Source organism: Sturnus vulgaris, chromosome 3 (genome assembly GCF_052056855.1).
Source record: "Sturnus vulgaris isolate bStuVul1 chromosome 3, bStuVul1.hap1, whole genome shotgun sequence".
Classification (NCBI taxonomy): Eukaryota; Metazoa; Chordata; class Aves; order Passeriformes; family Sturnidae; genus Sturnus; species Sturnus vulgaris.
This window is the reverse complement of record NC_142245.1, coordinates 15,240,703-15,264,410: the sequence shown is the minus strand read 5'-3', so window position 1 is coordinate 15,264,410 and position 23,708 is coordinate 15,240,703. Positions and strand designations below refer to the sequence as shown.

The 23,708-nt window shown below is 37.3% G+C and overlaps 1 protein-coding gene across 26 annotated transcripts in view; it reads right to left on the bottom strand.

Moving 5' to 3' along the window:
• Positions 1-23,708, bottom strand: part of NRXN1 (neurexin 1) — a 671,565-nt gene that overhangs the window by 187,703 nt on the left and 460,154 nt on the right. The gene's annotated exons all lie outside the window — the stretch shown is intronic.

Sequence of the window (23,708 nt, the reverse complement as noted above, 5' to 3'; positions counted from 1 at the left end):
TACTTTTACCTTCACTCCAGCTATTACAATCATAGGTGGATGTAATTCAAGGTACTTAAGAATTGAGGACAAGCTATAAAACCCACTGAATTTTAAAAGCTATTTTAACCTATTTGGAAATACTTTTTTTTCAGCTTCATGCATCCTAGGCCTCTCTGTTAGCTTGAAAATTCACAAGAAGTCCCAAAAGCTTTTAATCACCTCTGTGAGATTTGAGACTGATGCCATGCCTTCCTTCTGTTAAAATAAACTCTTATTAACCATTCCTTTGAATGACAACTCCTAGTACTAATTTTAATACCACAAACTTTGGCAATCTGCTTTTAAATTTCACCAAGATTTATTTTTTGGTTGGCTGGGTTTATTTATTTTGATAAGCACACATTACAGCTATAGCTCTTCTTGTTCCATTTGTGAACCAATTAAACCAATTTTCAAAAATTACCTGGTAGCTTGGTACAAGCCAGCTAGGTGTATTCCACAGAGGAAACTAGGAAAATGCAGCAAAACTGCTGGGTTAGAACTCGTTTATGCTGCTGAATTGGGGTAATAAACTGGCATACAATTGTTGCTAAGCTTCAAAAAATCAACATAAAATAGTACTTAAATGTGAAAAGTGCTGTGGGATTTCTGCTCTAATTAGTGTGGTGCTTTATCAGAAGAGTGTTTGGTAACGAAAAATGAAGATTTTGCGACATTAAAAAGACAAAAGCAAGGAGATCTACTTTCGGCTTTCTATTTCTATTTCACAGCATCTTCAAAAGACTGTTCTGTAAGCAGAATTAACTCAGCTGTTTTGCTACTGACTTGACTCTGATGTTTCTCTGTCCCTTCCATGTCAACAGTCCCCTCTCAAGACCCCCACAGCCTCCCACAAAAGATTTACTTTTCTTACTTCTCCAGTTCTTTTTTCTTGTTTCTCCAGCTATATTCAGTCTTTCCCTGGCAATAAAAGACAATAAATGTCTTCCCCAGGCTGGAGTTACACACAAACTGGCCAGAATGTTCTGCTGCTGATTGATCATTCAGCTACTGCCAAAAATAACAGATCGTATCGGAGTTTTCCTTACCTTTCTCCCAGTGGGAGATTAACAGGTCTCCCTCCATTACTGAACTGCTGATTTTCAAAAGAAAATCAAAGAAAGGAAAAAAAGAAAAAAAAAAGAAAGGGAAAAACCCAAACAAACAAAACTCAAACCAAAACAAAAAAAAAGGAGAAAAAAAGGCAAGAATGTATTACCTTTGATACCTTAGGCTTCTACCAGTTTATTCTAAAACAGGGTTCAAATGTTGTTGGAGAAAAAATAGGATTGACCAGTGGACATGATGATTACAGACACATGTTTTCTTCAGAAATCAACCTCCTTTCCTGGAAAATCCAAAACCTCCATCAGCCATAATGGACTTTTCAAACTACCATGATAATAAAGGACCATTTCTGGAAAAGGCATTAACCCCCTCGAACTAGAAAATACAGGAAAAAAAAATCTTACTGCTAGAAATATAAGCAAATGTTACACTGTTTTGTCTTTTTCATTTACTATCCAGGTAGAACAGCCATATTTTATCTTGGGCAAGAGAAACCTGTCATGGTTATCAAGATGCATTGTGCTGGTCATCTTCTTCCCAGCCCTACATCTTGCCCAAGGCTCAGAACTGAGAGACAAACACAAAAACATGGGCTTAATTCCAAAAATTAATTTAAGGTAATAAAAAAAAGGTTGCTGGCCTAGGGACATTTAAATGAGTAATAAAACTGTTACATTACTGACTGTATCTGGAGAGGTCAGCATTTCTCTTTGGGGTCTAGGTTGTAAATCAAGCTACAAATCAAGCTACAAAACAATAACCTGTCAGACTTTGCATTAATGTCTTATGGACAAAATAGTTCTCCTGAGCCTTAGGTTCTTACATATGAGAGTAACAGCCTAGAAAGAAACTCAAGTCCGTGTAACAGTGCAAGGTCTCCAGATAAATACACACCTGCACAGGCATAAATGGGAGCTACACTAGTGCAAGTCTAAATATAGGAAGATGAGATAAATCAGAAAACAACAAACCCAAAAAAACCTTAAATCATACAACCCCCCTAAAAAATCCTAATACATCCTTTGATTTACACATTGCCCAAGTGACTGCACAAATCAGGAAAGCAAAGTTCATCACTTGCATTGCAAGAACAAAACACAGTTTAGGGCTGATTGTTGAAGTGTAAAAGTTTCCTATTTATGACCCAGCATTGCTCTAAAATCATGCAACAGCAGTAATGGACAAAAATCCATCCATAGCAATAGCCATGTAATTTTTTTGCCCTATCAGTAGTAATATTTTGGTTTAATGTTCTATTAAGTTTTATTCTCAATAAAAGTGCCTTTTAAAAAGTATGTCTAAAAATGATCAGCATTTCCAGTAAATCCAAAATACAAGCTTGGAATATCTGACCATTAAAATTGCACAGAACAATTCAAAATTCTGAGAAAACTTGGCAAGTAAAAATATTTATTTTTTTAATTAAAAAATGGGGCAAAAATGGTTCTTGAATCCTCCAGGTAGGTCGCAAACACAAGAGAATTTGACCTTGTCAATTTTGTTGTTGTTGTTGTTGTTATTTTTACAGGGCTGTTTGACATACAGCTTTTTTTGGTAGCAGCTTGGTGAAATTAAAAACAAACAACTTTAGGCTGTTAATGCTGATTGGGGCAATAAACTGTATATTGAGAAAGAAAAGTGTGTCAATGTTTTCAATTTAGAAACCGCCAGAAAGAAACACTCTTTAAAAATTTAAGCTGCCAGTTCATGCTTTGGTTTGGGGTAAATATCAGATGCTGAATGTTTTTTCAAGAAAACATGCTAGAGAATTCAAGGCCAGAGTGCTGAAGTCTCCATGCCAGGGCATGTACTCCACACTTATTCCACACTCCTTTTTCCTATCATCAGTGTGGCAGAGAGCCTCTGAACAGTGCCAGAGCCTGCTCCCTATCAGCTAATATTAACAAGAGCCAAGTGTAACATTAAATTTTTACTTTTTGAAAGCCTTACCCTGTGCCCACGGCTATTTGAAATAACCAGCAGATGTCAAGACTAGAAAAAGTAGTTCTGGGGGAGTGATCTGGAGGAAAGTGAATTCAGAGCTCTGTCTTTGGAGGTGCAGGACAAATGACTGGTTTGACTTTTTTAAAAATTATTTTTAATTTCTGAGTGACATCTTACTCCCTTATTCCAAATAGTCTTCAAAAGACAAAATTTCCTCCTAAAAGCATCCTTAAACATTGTGATTGATCTTTCCAGCAGAATTTCTGAGTGATCTCACCAAAATACTAGGTATTTAGTCTTCATTAAAGTCTTGGAAATAAAAAAATTAAAAAGTAAAATAATAAAATAAAACAAAACAAAATAAAACAAAATAAAACAAAACAAAATAAATAAAATAAAATAAAATAAAATAAAATAAAATAAAATAAAATAAAATAAAATAAAATAAGCACCCAACCAAAACCAAACTTTTTGGAAAAGGTCTTAGTAGAGATTTGATGACAACCATAGCATAGATACAGTCATGAGTAATGTAATACCTAAAGAATTAAATCAGAGAGGAACTGAACCTTGACATAAATAATCAAATAACCATAAATATTTCTAGAAAGATGCAGCAGATGGGAACCACTGGTAGCTACATCTTAAAAAGATGAGACCATGAGACCTCAGTATGTGCGATTGAAGGGGGGGAAATACCCAGTGACAATGGGCATAACCTTCAATTATCACAGGACAGTACAATAAAGGGATTTTCTTATCTTACACTGAATTATGAGTTCTAGAAAACTGCATAACTCACATTTAGCATCCTTCCTATCAACTTGAAGGAAATCATACTTTTTATGGGGACATTGCATATCTTTATGTGTTTTTTCAGTCCACAGCCTGTGTGATGCTCCCAGCAACACCACACACTGCTCCCACTCCACCCTAGACAAGGCTAGGCCATGGCAGTAGCTCCCATGGGATGATCCATCCCTTCCTGAACGTGGAACATGGAGTCCATGGCACATTTCACACTGCTGAGCACACACAACCTGCTCCCCAAAAGGGGTGGGGAAAAGCCACTACTCCCTTTGCTCAGCTCACAAGAACAGAGCTCTCAAAGGCAGCTTTTGGGATCCACTTCAAGCACAAACACTTAAACTTCTCCAAGTTTCACAAAACTTTGATGAAGCAGATCTCCAGCTCCAGCTCTTACTGCAAGAGCCTCAAACCCTCCCTTCACACCACTCTCACAGTAGGTCCTACCAATTCCTTCTGACTTCAAACCACCCATGAGGAACCAAGAAACTTCAACTTTTTTGCACAAGTACAACAGTCAAAACATGATCCATCCTTTGAACAGGCTGCCAATTGTGTTCCTGTTTGTTCTGAGTCAGAAACATTTTCAGTTTAGGGAAAGGACAGCTTCAAAATTATTTCCCCCCTGCCCCGAAGTACTGGTCCCATCATTTTGATATAACTGGTTGAATAGTCTAAAGTTTCTGGGAAATATCCAAGAAAATATGCATGAAGTCACAACTACTTCTAAACAAAATAAATTCAATATTGGATGCTGCCTTTATAAACTCTTTGCATGGGGTAGAAATGCTAGAGCATTAAACAAATCTGGTCTGGCAGTGCTATAAGCCTGAGTAAGAAACAGTGTTAATTAAACCTGTTAAGGATCAGGATGAAAGTTGGAATCCCTCCAGTTCCAACCCAAAGCTGTGCTAAGAGGTTATCTACTGTCTTTGCTGTGCCCTTGCCTAGATCAAATTATCTTTTAGCTTTTCTATTGAATGAAGAGAAAGGGTTTAGCTCTCCGAAGGAAAAAAGTTTAAGAAATACCTCTAAGCTGCAGATGATCTGGCAAGGCTAACCTATGACACAGAGCTCATTCTATATTGTTGGTCTGAACTTCTCAGGATTCAAAAAGGATTTTTCACCATTGGAAGCAAGTTAATAGAGTGAGAGATAAGTTTCAGGGATGTGATAAAGTTAATTCCCCACCTGTCCATTCCTTGTCATATATCCCCAGACTCAGCAGCTGAGTCCAGGAGCTGGGGCAGGGGGTGACAGGACATTGTGTGGCAGTGATCAGGAGTGGAGGAGCCACAGTGAGTGATTTGACAGCAATCACTGATCAACAGGACAGTCATCCTTCTATTGGACATGCTGGGAAAAAATGGTGGTTTGTTTTTTCTCCCTCCACCACAACTGGAAAGTAAAAAATAAAATAAAATAAAATAAAATAAAATAAAATAAAATAAAATAAAATAAAATAAAATAAAATAAAATAAAATAAAATAAAATAAAATAAAACAATAAAATTAATAAACCAAGCATGCTTATATGAATCCTGCTAAGGTGGCTTTTTGAAAGCTCATGCATTGTTTCATGCTTACATCTACTGTCTTTCTCTTCTAAACTGAAAGGGAAGAAGGAAGTATGTTGATTAAATTCTGCCATCCCATGTCAATAAAAAAATCACCATTCAGTTAGATCCTCCTGACAAGCTCACAACTTAATTTTTTTTTTAAACTTATCTCTAGAACATCAGTTTACTCATGTCACTACTTCAATTTATGTAGAGCATGTTAAAAAGAGTGTAAAATTTGCATGGAAGGCACCACTAAGTATTACATACACGAAATGGAAATCCCTTCCCATCGAGAACTTTATAACTAGGGTAATGAAATTTTTATCAGGTTGTAACGTAGAAGATTAGAAGACTGGTAGCACATTACTCTAAAAATCAAATCTGATTAATGTTTAATTGTAGCAATGTGCAGAGGTATTAATTAGGTGTACTTTCTATGACTCATAAATAGCTATTAGAGCAAAAACAAGAATAATTTGAAGATTACCATGAAGAGAATGGTATACTTGAGTGGTAAATTATAATTAATTTGAATGAACTTTGTGTAAAATAATAGAAATTGTCATCCAATATAATAATTTTGATGCATAATGCACTTATAACAAATTTTCCAGCAATCAAGTCTGACACCTTATCCTCAGGATATCTTTTTGTGCAGAAACCACAGGTGTAAATTAAAAATTCATTTGTGCTTTCTAACGGGAACCACAAGACAAATCTTAAAACCTGTTTCTCTCATTTGGTTGGTACTGCACCAGTGAAGCATCCATGCAAGCTTTGTTTGAAGGGAGGACACAGGTAGGGCTCCTGATTTGTATATTCAAATAAGTGTTGCAACTAAACGTGAAACTCTGAACCCTTGCACTTTGTTCTTTTTTCTTTTAAAGAGCGATCCTCAAAGTCACACAGAGATCATAAATCTTGTTTCAGAGCTGCATTTCTCCAGAGAGACATTTTTCTGGTGTATTTGTTACTGAGATGGTGCCCAGGAATGTTTTTGCTGCTCATTCCTCTTCCTACAGTCTTGGGGAAACATTTTTCTCTCCATAATCTGTCCTGTAAGATATAGCTTACACTGCATTCCTTAAAATACCACTTCTATCGCTAATAAATAAGCACCTACTCTTCATGATCTTGCAGAAAATGTTGAAAAAGTCACCAAGAGGCACCAACAGCAGAAGCATATCAAATGAATCCAAGATTTCTGCTTTTTTATGCCAACATAACAAACTTTAGGTATCTGCTTTTGGCATGAGCTATGCTTTCTAAATGCATTTTAACTAAAACAATTGAAATTGGAACTATCTTCAACTATATAGGTCTAGAACAGTACCAGAATGTAGAACAAATACATAATTTTGTGCCTAATGAAGAAAAAAAAAGGCAAAAAAGTATGAAACAACTCATCCTATGTCTCTTACTTGTAAACTGCATCTTGCAATTACATTTCTGTCATTATTTCAAAACCCTAAATTCATAATCAAAGAGAAGGTAATCAAATGGTTAAGATTTAAAATTTTCATTCAAAAAAAAGCAAACAGGGCAGTGATGTAGCACCAAAGAAACTTCCTTCCATTTTTTTTCATTTAATATTAAGATTAGTAACTAAAATCAAGGAGCTGCATGTTGGCCTGGTGATCCTCCAGAGTAACTTTCTCTAACGTTAGAACCACTTTTTTTTCTGTTGCTATGCAGCAAAAGAATCTTTATGTGGCAGGTCTGCAATGTGAAATTGAAAAGTTTACATTTCTTGAAGGCTCAAAATACACAAGCTCTGCATGACAGGTTTCTATTATGCACTGAGTACCTGCTCCACTAGAAATATCTTGGAAGTGAGAATAGAATGAAACAAATTATTTGGCACAGTCTTTGTCAAAAGAATATTTTGAATTTTCAAGAAACATAATTACTACTGGCAACCATACTTATTTTCTATTATTCAGAGAACGTGGCATGAGGAAAAAGTGACCAAAATGTTTTGCCTCAAGAGCAATGTGAGTTGTCCCCATTCACACTTATGTCAAATACCCTCTTAATTACATGATAACCAATAGAAACCAAACTCAACAACTTAGATCACTATCTAAATATACAGCCTTGAATACTTACAGTAGGAATTCATTTTGAGCAGGAAAAAGAACGGGGGATTTGCAATTGGCTTGTAAAAGGCCACTTATTTTTAAACCACTAAATTATCTTTTAAAAACATCTTTCATTCTAATGTATTAATTTTTGGATGCAATTATTGATTTTAAATTTTTTTTTTTTTTTTTTTTTAGGTTTTATAACAAGTGATTGATACAGAGAATTATTACATTACTTATGTTAATAAATCAAGTAACTAGGAGAGAGAATTCAGATTTAAAGCATCTCAGGTAGCTAGAATCAGAAATAAAAATTTTGTAAACTCCTTTCATAGCTAGAAAAATACCCACTACAATGTGTAAGAGAATGTGTCACCTAATGGCTCTGTCTTTTCCATCACTACAGTGCTTAATCACCACGTCCTTGATCCACATCTCCAGACACATTCAATTGTGCTAAAAGTTGATAAATTCAGCAGTATTTATGGATTTAGAAAAGGTTTTGACCTTTGGAAATGTACACTGCGTTCTAGTAATTGTGGATGTGCCATGTTTCATGTTAGGAGCAGATGCACCATGACATTTTTCCTTTAATCTGTCCCTAACGCAGGGCAACTCTTGCAGTGCTCTACAAGTTTCTTGCCTCCTGCACTTCTAAGCTATTCTAGAAACAACAGTTAGGAATCCTTTCTGTCCATTTTAACAAAATATAAAGTAAGCCTCCATCCTGAATTTTGATTAAAAACCTTTCAGGAAATTGTTGCCATATGAATCTTGATTTTAGAAAAAGCAAGTAACAGCAATCACAATTGTAATGATCATAATAAAGACCATTTTATCATCAATATATAGAAGATGTGCTTTCACCAAAATTGACTAGAAAACATTTTTGCTAATATATTTAATAAAAAAGAAAATTTTCAAAACCCTCTCATTTCTGATGCACAGCAAGAAAAATAAACCTTGTACATTTTTAAAAGCAAACAATGAAACAAAGATTCAGTTGTCAAGGTGAGTCAAAAGTTGAGTTCTGAAGCCACAGTGTAGGAGTTTGGACGAGGTCCCAGTCTGAGCTAGGTGGGGAAAGAATTTGAATCCAGGTTTCTTCCAGTCCCACTGAAGTTATTGGTTATTGATGCCAAGCAGAGCCTCTTTGCATTCTGTCTGGTACATTCTATGACAATCCTGAAAATTTTTTATGTTCTGCTTTCCATTGAGAAATAAGACTGGAAAAAACCACATTTTTCCAGCTTACAGGGCACTACTACCTAGTTCAGACCACTGGTCTTTCTCTTGCTGCAGCCAGTTCCTGGCAGTGAACAGGAGTGCACAGACAGTAAATGGGTAACCCTTGATTTGCCTCTGCAAGGTTTAGATTTGGTGGTTTTAACCTACCCCAGATCAAAATAACAAGTTTGAAATACCATAAAGCTTTTCCTGATTGTGGTGCATGTGCTTAATATAGGGAGAAAAACTATGAAAATAAAGAAATATGAGCATCCCAACCAGGACATTTATAATAAAGCCAGCTGAACAGCAGCAGAAAAATCTGCTAACTGCCTAAAAATCAGCCCTAAGAGTCAAAGCTCTGCTATTGCTTCCCTAATAGGACCAAGAGGAGAAGCAGTAGTTTTTCTCTTGATAGCATAATTTAGTATTGCTCCGAATCTGTCAGGTCCACAAAGAAGTACAGCAGAGTGAAGTGCAGGGAAGGCTCCACCACCTTCCTCACCTTCTGAAGAGATTTCACGATTATACTCTGCTTTTTCTACACCCTCCAACCTACCACAGTTTAGTAATGTGCCTGTGATCAGGAACTCTCTTGCAATCTGACTCTTAAAAACAATTACAAAATACTCCAAAACCAGTAAGCTTTCTAAAGCTTTTCTGATGTAGAAATCAACCCTGGCTATACTTTCAAAAAAAAAAAAAAAAAAAAAGATACTAACGATGTTAGGAATGGTTGTGATAATCCTATCAGTAGTACATGTGTGGGAGAATATGATTCATGCAAAACGATTTCCCTGTCTTGAATTTTCATGTTACTGTTCATTACAGGAAAAAGGCAGCACAAAACTCTCAAATATTTGCAGTGAGAAAAGGAGGGAACCTGTTAGGTTTGCCAATAAACCAGAAGTGTCTTTGATTGGTGCCTCTGAGGGTCAAGAGTAATAAATTCCATGTATCAGTATCCTGATATTACCCCTGTAGCAAGGGATAGTGAAGATTAATATCATAATTAGAAATGCTAAATAATATCTCCATTACAAGACAGATAAAGTGGCAATCCTGACAGTCACAGCAACAAATTTATTCATTGTTTTTCTTCCAACTCAATTAAAGGACATACATTATCGGTTTGGACAGCTTCTGATATTTTGGGGCAATGATGCAAATCCACGACATACTTTTGCAACTGCAGAAGTGCAAAATAAGCTGGTGAAACTGCATGACACAGCTTGGGGGAGAAGGAGGTTAGACAGGGTGACTAAAGGAGGGTGCTCCAGAGGAAACCCCAAACACAGTCATCTGACAACAGCACGCACAGAGAATCGAGATGTAGTCCCAGAGAACAATGCCAAAGAGACAAAACCTCTTCCATGCTTAAAGCATACTGAGCTTTTATAATATGAGCCTGAAGTTGTGACAATTCTTACTAGCCAAAGGATTTTTTAAAATAAACATTGCACTAAAATCATTAGAAAGCTGCATCACAAATAGTCAGCAATGTTAATAAACTAGAAAGTTTACATTAGAAACGAAAGAGGAAAGCTTATCTTCCATGACTTGTGAGTGATTTTCATCTTTTAGATAAACTTCATGCACTATTGTGATAAGAAACCTTAAAAGACATTTCACAGAGCTACATAGCTAAGTCTGCAGCTAGTGAACTGGCCAAATAGCTCCAAATGCTGCAAAATAAGTTCACCCCAATCGCATGTTATTTTCGCAATAAAACCAAATGTGTTTTGCTCAGCAATCTATTTAGCCCATTGGGGTTATTTTGGATTTCCACCAGGATGGTTCAGATTACCTCACCACTCCCACACATCAACCAAAGCAAACACTTGCTAACATTTGAGAGGTGGGCGAGGAGGCAAACTTAGTTACATCACCACCACCTTTCCCACAAGCTGACGAGGAGGCACATGCCAGCAGTCAGTGAAGAACACACCAACAGGCCTTTGCAGGGCTGGAGAGCAATTCCCAGCCTTACAGATCCACGTTGCTTTCCCACATTTAGCAGCAGAGCAGTTCTCTAGTGTTAAACAAGAGGGGATGCTGGTATGGCAGAGGGAGAGCAGATTCTAGCTGGTGCTGCTGCACACTCTTGGAGTTTGGTGTTGACACTAAGACCAATGGATATTAAAAGAAAATGCTCAGCAGCAGCAACTCACTCTCACCTTTTTCTGAGTCTTTAGGAATGACAGCAGAGAACCTCACTGTGGTTACATCCAAGCATTCCTCTTAGATCATTCCTGGACCCAAGCCTTCCACTTAAAAAACGGCAGCATAAATGGGAGCGTGCAACCTAAGAAGAACCTGCTCTACCCACCCCTTGCTGGCAACAGTGAATACATCCAGGCTAACTTTAGCAAAAACACAGCAGAAGTCTCTATGGCATTCCCAATACCGATAGGAATGGAGCCTGATCTAGAAAGATTAAATTAACAGGGCCTGCCTACAGAGCCAGTTCCACTGCTAGCCATCAAGCAGAATTTTTTTTTCCAATACTCAAGAGCTTTGTTGCAATTAAACCAGCTATTTCTAACCTTATGCTGACAGACAGGCAACACAGATTAGCCATGGTCATGATTGTTAATAACCTATATGTACTAAAAGGTGGTTTTCATGACCAATCACTCTGTCTTCTCTTTTATAAACAAAACAGAGCCCATTCCTTCATTTGCTTCTTGGGAATTTAATAAATTATAGCATTCATTAAACTAGACTATATTGCTGATTCTTCTAGTAGCTGCCTTCTCTCCCTATCTCTTTTTGAAAAATTAAGTACTCAAAACTGGACATCCTTCTTCAGCTAAGATCCCAGCAGAACTGTGCAAACATCAAACTCTTCCTCCTCTGCCACCCCCTGTGTTGTCAATGCATCCCGGATTGATGCCTGTCTGTGTCTGCAGCAAATTGCAATCAGCTGTATCTTCCCAATCTTTTCTGTAGAACTACTTCTAGGCCACAATTATTCCTCATTTTATAGCTGTACATTTGATTTTTCCATCTTAAGGTACAGGAATTGGCGCTTTCCTTTGTAGAAATTCATCTTCCTGATTTCAGATTACTTCTCCACTTTATCAAGCTCATTTTGAATTTTAATCAGTTCTCCACAGTGCTTGCAACCCCTGTCTCCCCTCCTCCCACACTAGCACAGCTTGGTGTCATCATGTACCACACTACAGCTGTGACAAGGAGACGTGCTGGTGGTTTTTTTGAGTTTGAATATGCAGTGAAAAGCAAGAAGAAAGAAAAGAAAATCAATGCTTTAAGAATGTCAGTTTAAATAGCCAGCAAAATATTCAAAAAGTAGATTAGGAATAAAACCCCAGAAATCTTAAATATCTTCCAAAAGAGCATCTCAGCTGAGCACGAAGTTGTGACAAGTTTTTAGCTCTGGGGAAGACACTGCCCATTAATTTAGCCCTTGGCAGCACCTATCTTTAAGTATATAACCACATTAATAAAGAAATATAATCAAGGGAGTTTCTGTGTTTATTTATGGACCAGGTAATATGTGGTGGATTACATGAGCTTTGCAGCACTTTTAGTCTTGTTCCCATCTTAATTATATTATTCTTATGTTTCCTGGAAAGAAATGCCAGAATCATATAGTCACGGTTTCGTTATCTCCTCTGTATTATCCACTGATTTTTGCGAATGTATTAACAGCAGAGCCGTCTTCTTTTAGCCTCAGAGTACAAAGTCAGGTGTTTTTCTAGGCAAGCAATTAGAAGACCGGAAAGTCTTACAAAATGTTCCTCTGTATTGTTCCATGGAGAGCAAATCTAGAAGCACCAAACAACGGCAGCATCCCATGGCAGTACTACAGCCAAGAGTTACTGCTCACTGTGCAAAGTGACTTGCAGATGTATACACAAAATCTTGCAATTAAAAGAAAATAAAAATCTCCACACGGGAAGTCACCTCCAAAAACCAGCATAGTTGCTATCCTACAAACAGTCCATGCATATGAGTATATGGTTCCCACTAAAACCCAACTCTTCCAACAAGGGTGGACAATTTGACATTAAAACATGCCTTATATAAGCTTAATTAGGAATTTCATAGCACATTCACTAAAACGTCAAAACCCCGTTTGCTTTGGAAACAAGCAATAGAGAATTCCCTTGCCTTTTCCTGTTTGCTGAGTAGCAAATCAAAACACTACAGAAACCTGGGGTATCAGGGAAGGCTCTCTGTGAAGGAAATAAACCAAAACCAACTTGTCAAATGGGACTCCCTGCTGCTGCCTACCATGTGGTGCTCTAGTGAGCTGCATCTGTTCAGCTATTAAACATCGTGGTGAGTATGATACCGACAGCAGTGGCATTATCAAATATGCTGAGTGATTATTAAGGCTCTCTAGAATTATCTTCCCACTTTTTATTTTGGTTGGTAGAAGTTACTGTAAATTAGCTTAATGTATGATAACACTCTTTGTGCTTGTCCCTAAATGAGAAGGTACTGCTACATACTCCATTGACAGCCTTAAAAATTCCATCTGCTATGCCAGGGAAATACTGAGTACTTTTGCTCCAGGAACTCTCTGTTGTTCCATGGAATTCACTGGGTCAGGGAAAACATGGGAACAAGGTTTCACAGCAGACAGGAAGAAGGCAGTCTGTTGCATTGTAGGCAATAAATTGCAAGTCCATCAAGGGGGAGGGCTGAAGTAAAAATAAGAGATTCTGGACTCAAAGTGAGGCCTGATGATAGCTGCTGAGGCTGTAATGCTTCATCCTCATCCTTCAATCCAGAGGCCTGGGATGAAGAGGAGTACCTGACCCAACGGTGGAATAACAGAGGGAAGAATTCCCAGTCCTGTACAGGCAGCTTTCCTAGCCCACAAAGAATGTTTAATGCTGTAGCAGCAAGTGTGATTTACATCTCCCTGAGGGAACATCTGCACTTACATTTCGCCCTTGACTGAGCATAGATCATCACCTACAAATTCCAGCACCAGAAGTTAATGCCACGTTAGTAGCTTCATGCTGCTGCATTGAAAGGTTTGGGATAATTTCACAGAGAACTGGCAAAACTGAAGGGCTGTGTCTTTTCTTTGTTCCTCGGCATCCCTTACTCAACATAAGCTAGGTAATTATCGAAAGCCAGGAAATGCATGAGTCAGTTCCTTCAGCTAATCCATGCTCTGAAGCATTAGCACGTTTCAGTGTAAATGGGCTTTCACAAACAGCGAGATATTTAAGCCTCTCCAAGCACTTAACAGGGAAACTCACCTGTTGTTAGTGGGATTGTTACATTAAACATAAGCCACCAGAACACAGAACACTGACATTATCAGTTCATTAAATCTTTATCCTGTCTGTTATTGTTGCAGGAATTCCTCTGAGTGGTATGATCTAAGCCAAAAAAAAAAAAAAGACTTAGCAGCAGCAGCCCACTGTGAAGTGGGAAGAATCACTCCTAGATTCAAAGGGAAGGTAAATATTGTACACCTTTGGTTGCTGCTGGGAGAGAAAGCAGTAGGCTGCTCAGTGATCCACCAGCAGTGGAGATGCACTGATGTCAAGGGTCTCAAGCTCAGGTAAGAAAGACGGTGATTAAAGAGCATAGGCAAGTAAGTGAAAGGAAGATGAAGATACAACTGGCAGCCAGGGTTTCAGAAAATACAAATTCCCTGCTCTGGCTCTGTTTCCTGCATAACCCTGGTGCAATGAGCTAGTGCCAAAGACTGCAAAAGTTAAGTAAGCTAATTGAATGAAGGTAGGAGCCAAGCCCTGTGTGTTCAGTTCCACCCTCCCCTAAATCCATCCAGTGATTTTACTCCAGTTCCTTCTTACTGATACAGTGGTGTAAGGAAACAGGGAGAAAGGCTCAAGACCATGAAACAGTCTAGAAGAAAAAAAGCAAACTAGTATTAAATATGAAGTTTTCAGTTTGGTGATGACACTGAGGCTTCATAGAGCAAAACCTGAATTAAGTAAGTGGTCTAATTAACTAATTGTGAGTTACAATTAAGGTAGTATCTCACAAAACCAGAACAGTATTAAGATGAGCTTTCCTTATTTGCACAAAGTGATTAACTGTATTAGCAATATTTACTTAAACAAATGACTGAAGGAAAGCAGCAGGCTCTGTAAAATTGCTTCTGCACCTCACTTACCAGCAGTAGTTTTCTGGCTTGATGTAGATCCTGCTCGTGCATACTCATATTTCTGCAATATTTTCAAACAAATCGATAGTGGAAGTGGTGGGATGAGAATAACTTGGAGCTAGAATCAGAATCTGTTCAGGTCACCAGCAGCACTTTTGCCCTCGTCTTGTTCTGCATCAATAGGCTAATCCTCTCACTGGTATTAAAAATAATATTGTTCATACTGCATGTGCACTGAAAAACTGCTACACTGGTACTTTGTGCTGCAGTGCATCCTTAGCCTCACTTAGAGCTCATAAATTTAAAAGACAGGCAGTTAATGGGCCAGATCTTGGATTCTGGCTTTTATTTGTAGGAAACAAACCCTAATCTGTCCTGTGCAAACTTGGCCCTTCTTCAGTGGTCAGCAGCAGTCTGAGAGTCACTGCCCCTTATTCAAGCTGCCATTAGGAGCTAAAAGTATAGTCTAGGATATACTGAACCATATACTGATGCCATTGCTCCAGTCTGTCCTTTTGTTTTTTTCCCCCAAACCACACATAGTTAGCCCAAGGTGCCTGAAACCTGTCTCCAGCCTGCACTGTCACGGCTTCTGACACACTGGGTACACATGCCTTCCACTTGGTCTTGAGCCAGGCATGCCCAGCAGGGAGGAGGGAGTACAAATCTTCTTGTGTTTCTCTAAAATTAGACAAGAACCACGCAGGAATAAGCTTGGAAATATTATCAGGGCTGACTGTCTTACGTGACTAGGTATAACAAACTGTATAGGCTTATTTTATATATATATGTATATATGTATATATATACATGCATGCTTATAATATAGATACTATTGTATCTATGTCTAAATATAATAAGCAGAGTATTACCTCCATAGGATAAGTGGACAAAAGTAGCCTGGTCTTGGATTTCGCTCTCAGTCATCCAGAGCTCTCATTCTCCAAATAATGACAATAATTTCCTGTATTTCAGTTCCTTCTTCATTTGGATAATCAGCCAGGTTACAGTGAACACCTCAATGGCTCTGTTACTTCAAACAGTTAAGTATCCTTTTAATCTTAATAAAGTTGCTAAAACGCCTGCTAAATTTTTCATTGGAGCTTTTTATACATGGCAATGTTCTGGGAGAGTTGGTGCCAAGTTATTAAAATATCTGCAACCTTCATATACAAGGATGTTGGCTAGTAGCCAGCACCAGGAATTTTGAATTACAAGTATGTGATTAGATTGTGATGGATCTAAAACGTCAATGAGGGGAGATAACATTAACTAGGAAAGGTGGGAGGCAAGATGGTCTGTATTTTATCTGTGTATCATAAACTAATACCTGCATCCTCTTTTCTGAAGCCAGAAATTTGTTATTTATATGTGAAAAGCCTTGACACCAAAGGATATACCTCCTAATTCTGGCCACATGCTTACTTGCTTTGTTGTTGCTGCTTTTGTTTTTTAATTAAGCAGAACTTATCAATGGTTCTCATCAAGAAGTTCTTCCATGTGTGCCCACCATACAGTCACCACCGAGATGACTCTCCCGTTCCTTCTTATGCCTCATTTCATGGGAAAGAAAAGGTATGTAATCCCCGAGACCCCTGGATGTTTGCCACCTGTTTTCACTGGGATTCACTGGGACTGCTGAATTTGCACAACACACAAATTTGTGTTTGAGGACGTGGCAGAAGAACAAGTTGCAGAACAAGGGAAAGGGAAGAGAAAGAAATAATCCTTGAAAATATGACTGGATGTAATCCACAGAGTACTTCAGAGCCTTAAAAGTGACAATGTAAGAAATTTGAGGAGCTTTGTGAAGAGGCCATGAGCCTCTTCAAGTTTGTGCTAATTAAATATGCTTAGTCTTGTGCTTGCTTTTCCAAATGGGTCCACTTGAATTCTTAAAAATGCAGAGGTTTTGTTATTAATATAACATGACCCAGGCCAAACCCCTTCTATTCCTAATCTTGGTGCTTTTTTAAGCTCAACAAGAAAATTAAGTTCCATGTTTATGTTCTCTTCTCATGCCAGATCTAAGGTTCTATTTGTGCACAATTTGCAACAGTAAAGTCATAGGAAGACTTGCCATCAAATTCAGTACAAAAGTTCTGGATTTTAAACAGCTCTGCCAACAGATGGATTCAATTTCCAATTTTTTGAGATATGCAGGATCAGAAGGCAATTTAAGAGTCCACGACCTGATCTGCACAATAACTTCAAACAGTGCCACTGCCACATGCAATTCTATCCATATTGTTTTCAGCTGATTCTGATATATGTGGGCCCACCAGAAGTGTTTTAAATATCTACCCACCTTCAACCTTTTCTAGAAGGAAACACTTGAAGAGTTTCATCATTGTTGAGGGCTGGAGCATTGTGCCACTGACACGGTATTTTAGATGGGAACTTGGGTCCTACTGGCTGTGCAGTTTTCTTTGGTCAAGGGGCTGGCAGGTGGTGACCCCATTACACAGCATGCTTTTTTGGGAAGGAAGCTTGTATTCTCCCAAAATCAAAAAAGGAGCAGGATACATAAAGGACTTATTTGCTTGATAGAAAGAAGCAAGAATTTTTATTCTATCCCAAAACAGAAAAAGAAAATGAAAGGAGCTGCCTCCCTCAAGCACATTTCTAGGTTGAGGAACCAGGCACTCAGCTGGGAGACCAGACTTACCACCTTGGTATACTGGACCTTCCACAAAACATCAGGATTTCTCCTAGCAGTACTCCATGATGGCAGTCAAACTGCTTAGTTACATCAGCTGTACAAATTCCATTCATATTTTTCATACAGTAAGGTATCAGTCTGTTCTGTGCCAGAATTAGCACATTTCCATAACCTTCCCTCAGCAATTTGGCCTTTTTATGGCAAGAACAGACCACAGTTGCTCAGTGTGCAATAACCGATTATGCAGAGTATTCAAGATGAGGCATTAGCAAATAGCTTATATAATAAAAGCCCTTTTCAGAGCTTTTTTTAATCTTTTTCTCTGCTAATACAAAGGAATAACTTAACTGCATGGTTTCAAGGCATGACTTGACCATCTCAGTGATTCATTTATTTTCTTTCCTACAAAGTTAGATCTTTAACCTGATCAGTGAGGTAAATGATTGCTGCATTTAGCACAAATTCCCTGGATTAATTCATTGCTCCCATTCTAATTAACTTAATGTTTGTGTGCATTGAATTGCATTCTCACCTGCCTGTCTAGTCCCATAAATGAGTCTTCTTTGATTGCACTGCCTTTTTTTTTTTATTTTTTAATTCAAACCCATAAGCAAGTCTGGAAATCCTTCTTCCATAGTAATTTTTTTTCAGTTTAAAGGTTAACATACATTCTGGTTGCTGAGTTTTTTGTTCCCCAAAGAAACCAATCACTGTCCATAATAGTTAAACTTCCAATAGGTTTTTACATTCACATATATAAATGAAAAAAGAAATCACAAATTAATATCCCATCTATAAGCACAATAAAGAAATATCAAATAATAACAGAATTCTGGATTAGATAACATCAGGCTTATGAAATTTTCTTGTGCTTCAAGGTAGAAGAATATTAAAAATCACAACACTGATAAACATAATGGTCCAAAGTCTGTCCAGGGTTCCAAAGTGATCCCTGATGCCCACTTAGCTGATATGATGATGACCTGGTTTTCAGAGGTGCTGACTACATTCAGCTTCCATTGACTTTAGCCACTGTTGTGCATGTTCAGCACTTCTAAAATATCAGATTTCTAAAAACTAGGTCTGCCCTTTTTTTCTTAAATCCCTTCCTGGATGTGAATAATTCAATTTTAAACTCATTACTGTTTCATGAATATACAAGCCACCACTGGCCTTCCCAAATCTTTGCTTTCCATAAGTATGCATATAATAATAAGGAATTCTAGATTTGAATTATTATTATTAGAAGAAATAATATTCTAGCATTTTTTTTAACATTATTAATCTCTTCCTGGGAAAATTAATTATCTCCAATACAAACCATTAAAATAAAAGGTATTTTTACCATCAATCTCACTGAAAGTACATCCAGCTCTCTAGGAATTGATCCAAATACAACCAAGTAAATAAAAATCAATTGACTTTCCATTAGACATTAAGCCCAAGACATGTGAAGTATTCAAAAGAGAATAACAAATGCATTTATCAAAAGATATTGCAGTTCTTTTCCTGGTACACTCAAACACAGAACTCTGATCCTCACTTGAGTTTTTCTCCTTCTGTTCACTTGAGGGAAGGTCATTATCCTTGCATAAGTTATAACTATCCATATTTTCTGGATATGTACAAGAAAGTCTAACAGAGTCAGCTATTAAAAGCCTGGTGTAGCAGAGTACTGCATATGCATAACTAAGAGACAGAGGGAGGGGAGTAGGAAATAACACTCATTTTAAGTTTGCTTAAAGTTTTTTAAAAATCAAATCAAAAATGCCATTTTTACAATATATATTTTAATATATGTAGCATGTAAATATTTGGGACAAAGAGCATGAACTGAGTTTACTCATGATCCAAACCTCTATTTTCTGTAAGACATACAATCTTTCCACTCCTGAGGCTGTTCACCTCAGTCATTAATTGTAACTCTGAAAGCCTCACAGACACATCTTGGAAGTCTAAGGACAATATTGATTAATCCATCATGCCAGTAATGCTACATCTTCACTGTATTTCAGGTTAATTGTATTGTGCCTTGCATATATTGATACCATCTGTTTTAACCATACCATATTTTTTCAGGTAATGTGTTAGCAAATTTTTTGAAGTAGTTTTCCATGCTTTATCATTACAGTATTAATCTTATTGGTTAGTGTTTCCCCTAAAATATTGTTTCCTAGTGACATGAAATAGAGCGAAACAAAAATATCTACTACAATCTCCCCTGAGTTTTATTTATTTTTATTTTGAAATGTTTTCTATATCCTAAGTACAGACAGACTGTCACTGTTCTCTCACTGGAATCACAGGGCATTTCCCCCCACTTTCCCTCTGGCAAGGGTTAGGACAACATTCAAACATTGCCACATCTGCCTTATTCCTTATTTCTGACCTCTGAATGTTTCCTATCAGAATGATCATCACCCTTCCACACAATTCAGCAGGTCCATACCTGCAGATGAGATTAATTAGTACATTCTCACCCTGCCAGAGGTAGGAGAAGTGACCAGATCTGCTTAAGTAGCTCGTGTGCCCTAGGCTGGGTGTCTTCTCTGGAATGCCAAAGCTTTATACTTTTAAATGCTCTGCTGGCCTTATGCTCCATACAGGCTTCTTGTTCTCAACTTCAAAATCAGCTGTCACCATAAAAACAGCTGCTTTGTGCTCCGCAAATACTTTGATTTTCAAACAAACGACACAAAGACACAGAAACTGCTGATTCTTTCCATCAGGCATAAAAAATGTTACATTTTGTTATAAAGACTTTCATTTTAACAATGAAAGATGAAAACATGGTATAATTTACATATTTTTTATAATGGCTGAAAACTGTGGATGGTTCTTCTCAAACACTGCAAATACCGCTTGTGCAACACAGGAGAATTACACTTTCTTATGCTACCAGCATTAACAGAAAGAGGAATTTAACAGGACTGCTTAGCCCTTTGAGGTGATATCTTTGCCTAACTTCATTTTGGTCCTCACCAAAGGAAAGCTAAAAATTCGAGGCATCAACAGCACAGTGCCTGTGGAAGACAATAACATCCATATATTTGTACATTTGCTTTCTAATGACGTGGCATAACAGGGTGGGAAGAGGAGTAAAGGTGGGAACAGAAATCACTGACAGAATTACCTAAGGGCATGAGAAGTCAGACAAAAAGTTAAGGACAGAAGTACACATGGTGATTAATTGAACGGTGCATGAAAAGCTGCTGCCTTTTCCCATGTGACATGGAGATGAATGCAGACCATGTCATGAAAAGAAGGAAAAAAGGAAGCTTGCAGTAATTATCAGTTATCCGTCCTTCATTTATCCATCAACAGGAGAGGAAGTGGCAGTAGACTTTTAGGTATGATATCTATTTCCTCTTGAACTTGATCTCCCAGTAGAGACATAACAGGAGACCACTTCCATACGAGAAGTGAAGTGATTGAATGAAAGCTAATTGCTGCAGCTCTGGATGACTAAAACATTTTAAAATGCCCTTCCTGAAGTACTGTGTTGCATATGTATCATACACATAAACAGTCCTTTATATTTATGCTGCTACAGTACAGGTGGAGTTTTATAAAAATCTATCTTGGAATTTAAAATATTTGCACTAGAACTGTTAAGCTTCTAGCAGCAATGCAGACTACTCATTTCTAAAAATGTTTCTCATAACAATGGTCATTTGGAGAGGTTAAATTATTACTTTAAATAAATATGTTCCTAACCTAATACCAAAGCTGTGATTCAGAAGATCCAGCAGCAATTTCTAACATTAGAATGTGTTACAAGCTTGATTTCATTATTAGGTTTACATTGTCTTTAAGTAAACAGAATAACTGTTTACACACACTGAAGTACCATAATCTAACTTGTAATTTCCTCTTCCATTTCTAGAATGAAGAAAGCTAAGAGCAAGCTACCTCAAAGCTCTCAAGCACCTTCCCAAACATGCAAGTGAGGGCTATAATTTGAATTTTTTTAAAGCAGTAGTTCCAGTGCAACTCTTTTTGCCACCACATGCAGGTGAGTTATCCACACACAGTGCATCTCAAGGTACACAGGCACTTTTTGCTCATGCATACTCATGCCACAAACAGATAAGTGGGTACCTGCAAATGAACATGCAGAACTTCCCTCCTTCTAGTTTTATCTCCTTTCACTATCCATAGCACGTTTCTGGTTGTTTAGTAGATAAGATGCTCCTAGTGGCATCTCAATATTGGTGAAAGAAGGAAATTTTGAATGACAAACCCCTCCTACTGTTTTTATTACAGCTAGTTTAACACAGTAGCTGCCAATATGGAAACATTTAGAGCCAATTAACTATTTTTCAAATGTAACACATATGTAGATTTCCCTGTGTCTGGGTTCTCTTCATTTTTGTAACTGCCATATCTCACAATCTCTTTCTGAGCTAAAATGGATCTCAGGTAAAATTCTCAGAAGTATCTGAAGCTCAACTGACTTTAATGAGATATATGGTCTTAGGTGTCACAAGTGCTTTTGAAAATACTGCCTTTCAACTTCCCTTTGAATACTATCCTTATTTGAATTAGATCCTGGGAAATTATATCCCAGTAGTTTTCCAAGCTTTATCTATCACTGACAACCCTTATAAAAATCCTTGCCAAATGTCTTAGGATTTCAGGTCAATCCCTCAGTGTCTCCACTCTAGGGACAGACTACACTGAAGCTGCTCTCAGAAGGTCAAACCTCATTCCAGTGAAATTTCACACAGTTACCATTTTGCTCTGAAGCAGAGCAGGCTTCAGGGAGGTTCCCAAAGTCCTTTGCAAAGGCAGCAGGGGGAAGCCAGTATCACCTCACAGAGCAGGATGATAAAAGGCTTTGCTGCTTCACAGAAATTTCAAAAGAACCACTAAAGTATAATTTATCATTTCCACCATCCCTATTAAGCTGGTAGTGTTTCTGCCCATAGAAAACTCTTAATTATTCTTTTATTTTAGCATCTTTTGCTACAGCATGGGTCTAAGAAAGTTGCTTGGTAAAAAAAAAAAAAGTATTGAAAACCGCAAACATTTATGAGCAGGCAATAATTTTTGATCTCAAACTCATCATTAATAAACATAATGTTTGCTTTAAAATAGAAATATCATGGCTAGATGGAAGAGCAAACAAATACTATCATTTTAATAGACTCCAGGTTTAGTAAAATTACAAGGAAAACATTCCTTTGTATGCTAACATGAAAAACAACAACAAGAAAAAACTGTAAGAAGAAAGTAACTCTGTTGACCACAGAAGGTGGGTTTGCTCTGAGATCACAAATAGAGGTAAATTATAATAAGGTGCCTGGTGTTTGCAAAGCAAATATTTAAATTCTATCTAGCAACACAATACACAGGCTTGAAATACGTAGGCTCTCAGTTTTTCTGGCACCTGGGAGGAGTTGCTTTGTTCACATTTTTAAACTAAGATTTCACAGTACCAGCCAACTATTTTGTCTGTGTGATTCAATGAAAGATAAAGGTATAGACCTTTAAAATCTCCGAATTTTATTTAAGGTTTTCTTTCTTTATTTGTTTACTCAAGCCAGTAAATAAATTTTTTAAAATCACCTTAGTCCACAATGTAAGAGTGCCTTTGCAGAAAAAAGGAGTCTGGGAAGATTGAATACCATAATCCCATCTAATTTTGAAAATGATCACTGCTGAATGCTTTCTGGGGGTAAAAGTGTAATTGGTTATAGATCAATAAGTAATTTCATTCAAAAGGAACTCAACTGTTCCTGAAAGTAGAGACATTCTCAAATAAAAATCAAACTAACACATTAACAAAGTTCAGACTAATCTAAACAACAAATTTTTATACTGCTCTAGTTACGTTTTTCTCAATTGATCATTTATTTATGATGCCATAAAACTCCACATGCTTTTCATTTTGATTACTAGTTCCTTGTTTTAAGGCAGCTGAAATTACTTTTTAAGGCTTCGTAGCCTAACAGTCTTTCTTTCTGCTTAAGATTTACCATGACAAAAGAAAAATGGTGAAATGAGAGGACAAGTTCTAATATTAACAATAAGCACGATGAGCCGTGATACACTTCAATTCCACCATTAGATTCCAGATTAAATCCCCCAGGATAAACATACCTTCCTCTGACACTGCTAAATTCTCTTCCACGTAATTACACTGCAATAAACTGCTCTATCTGTACAGGTATCAGAGTATGATTTTTAATTGAAAAGCCATGAAAAGTA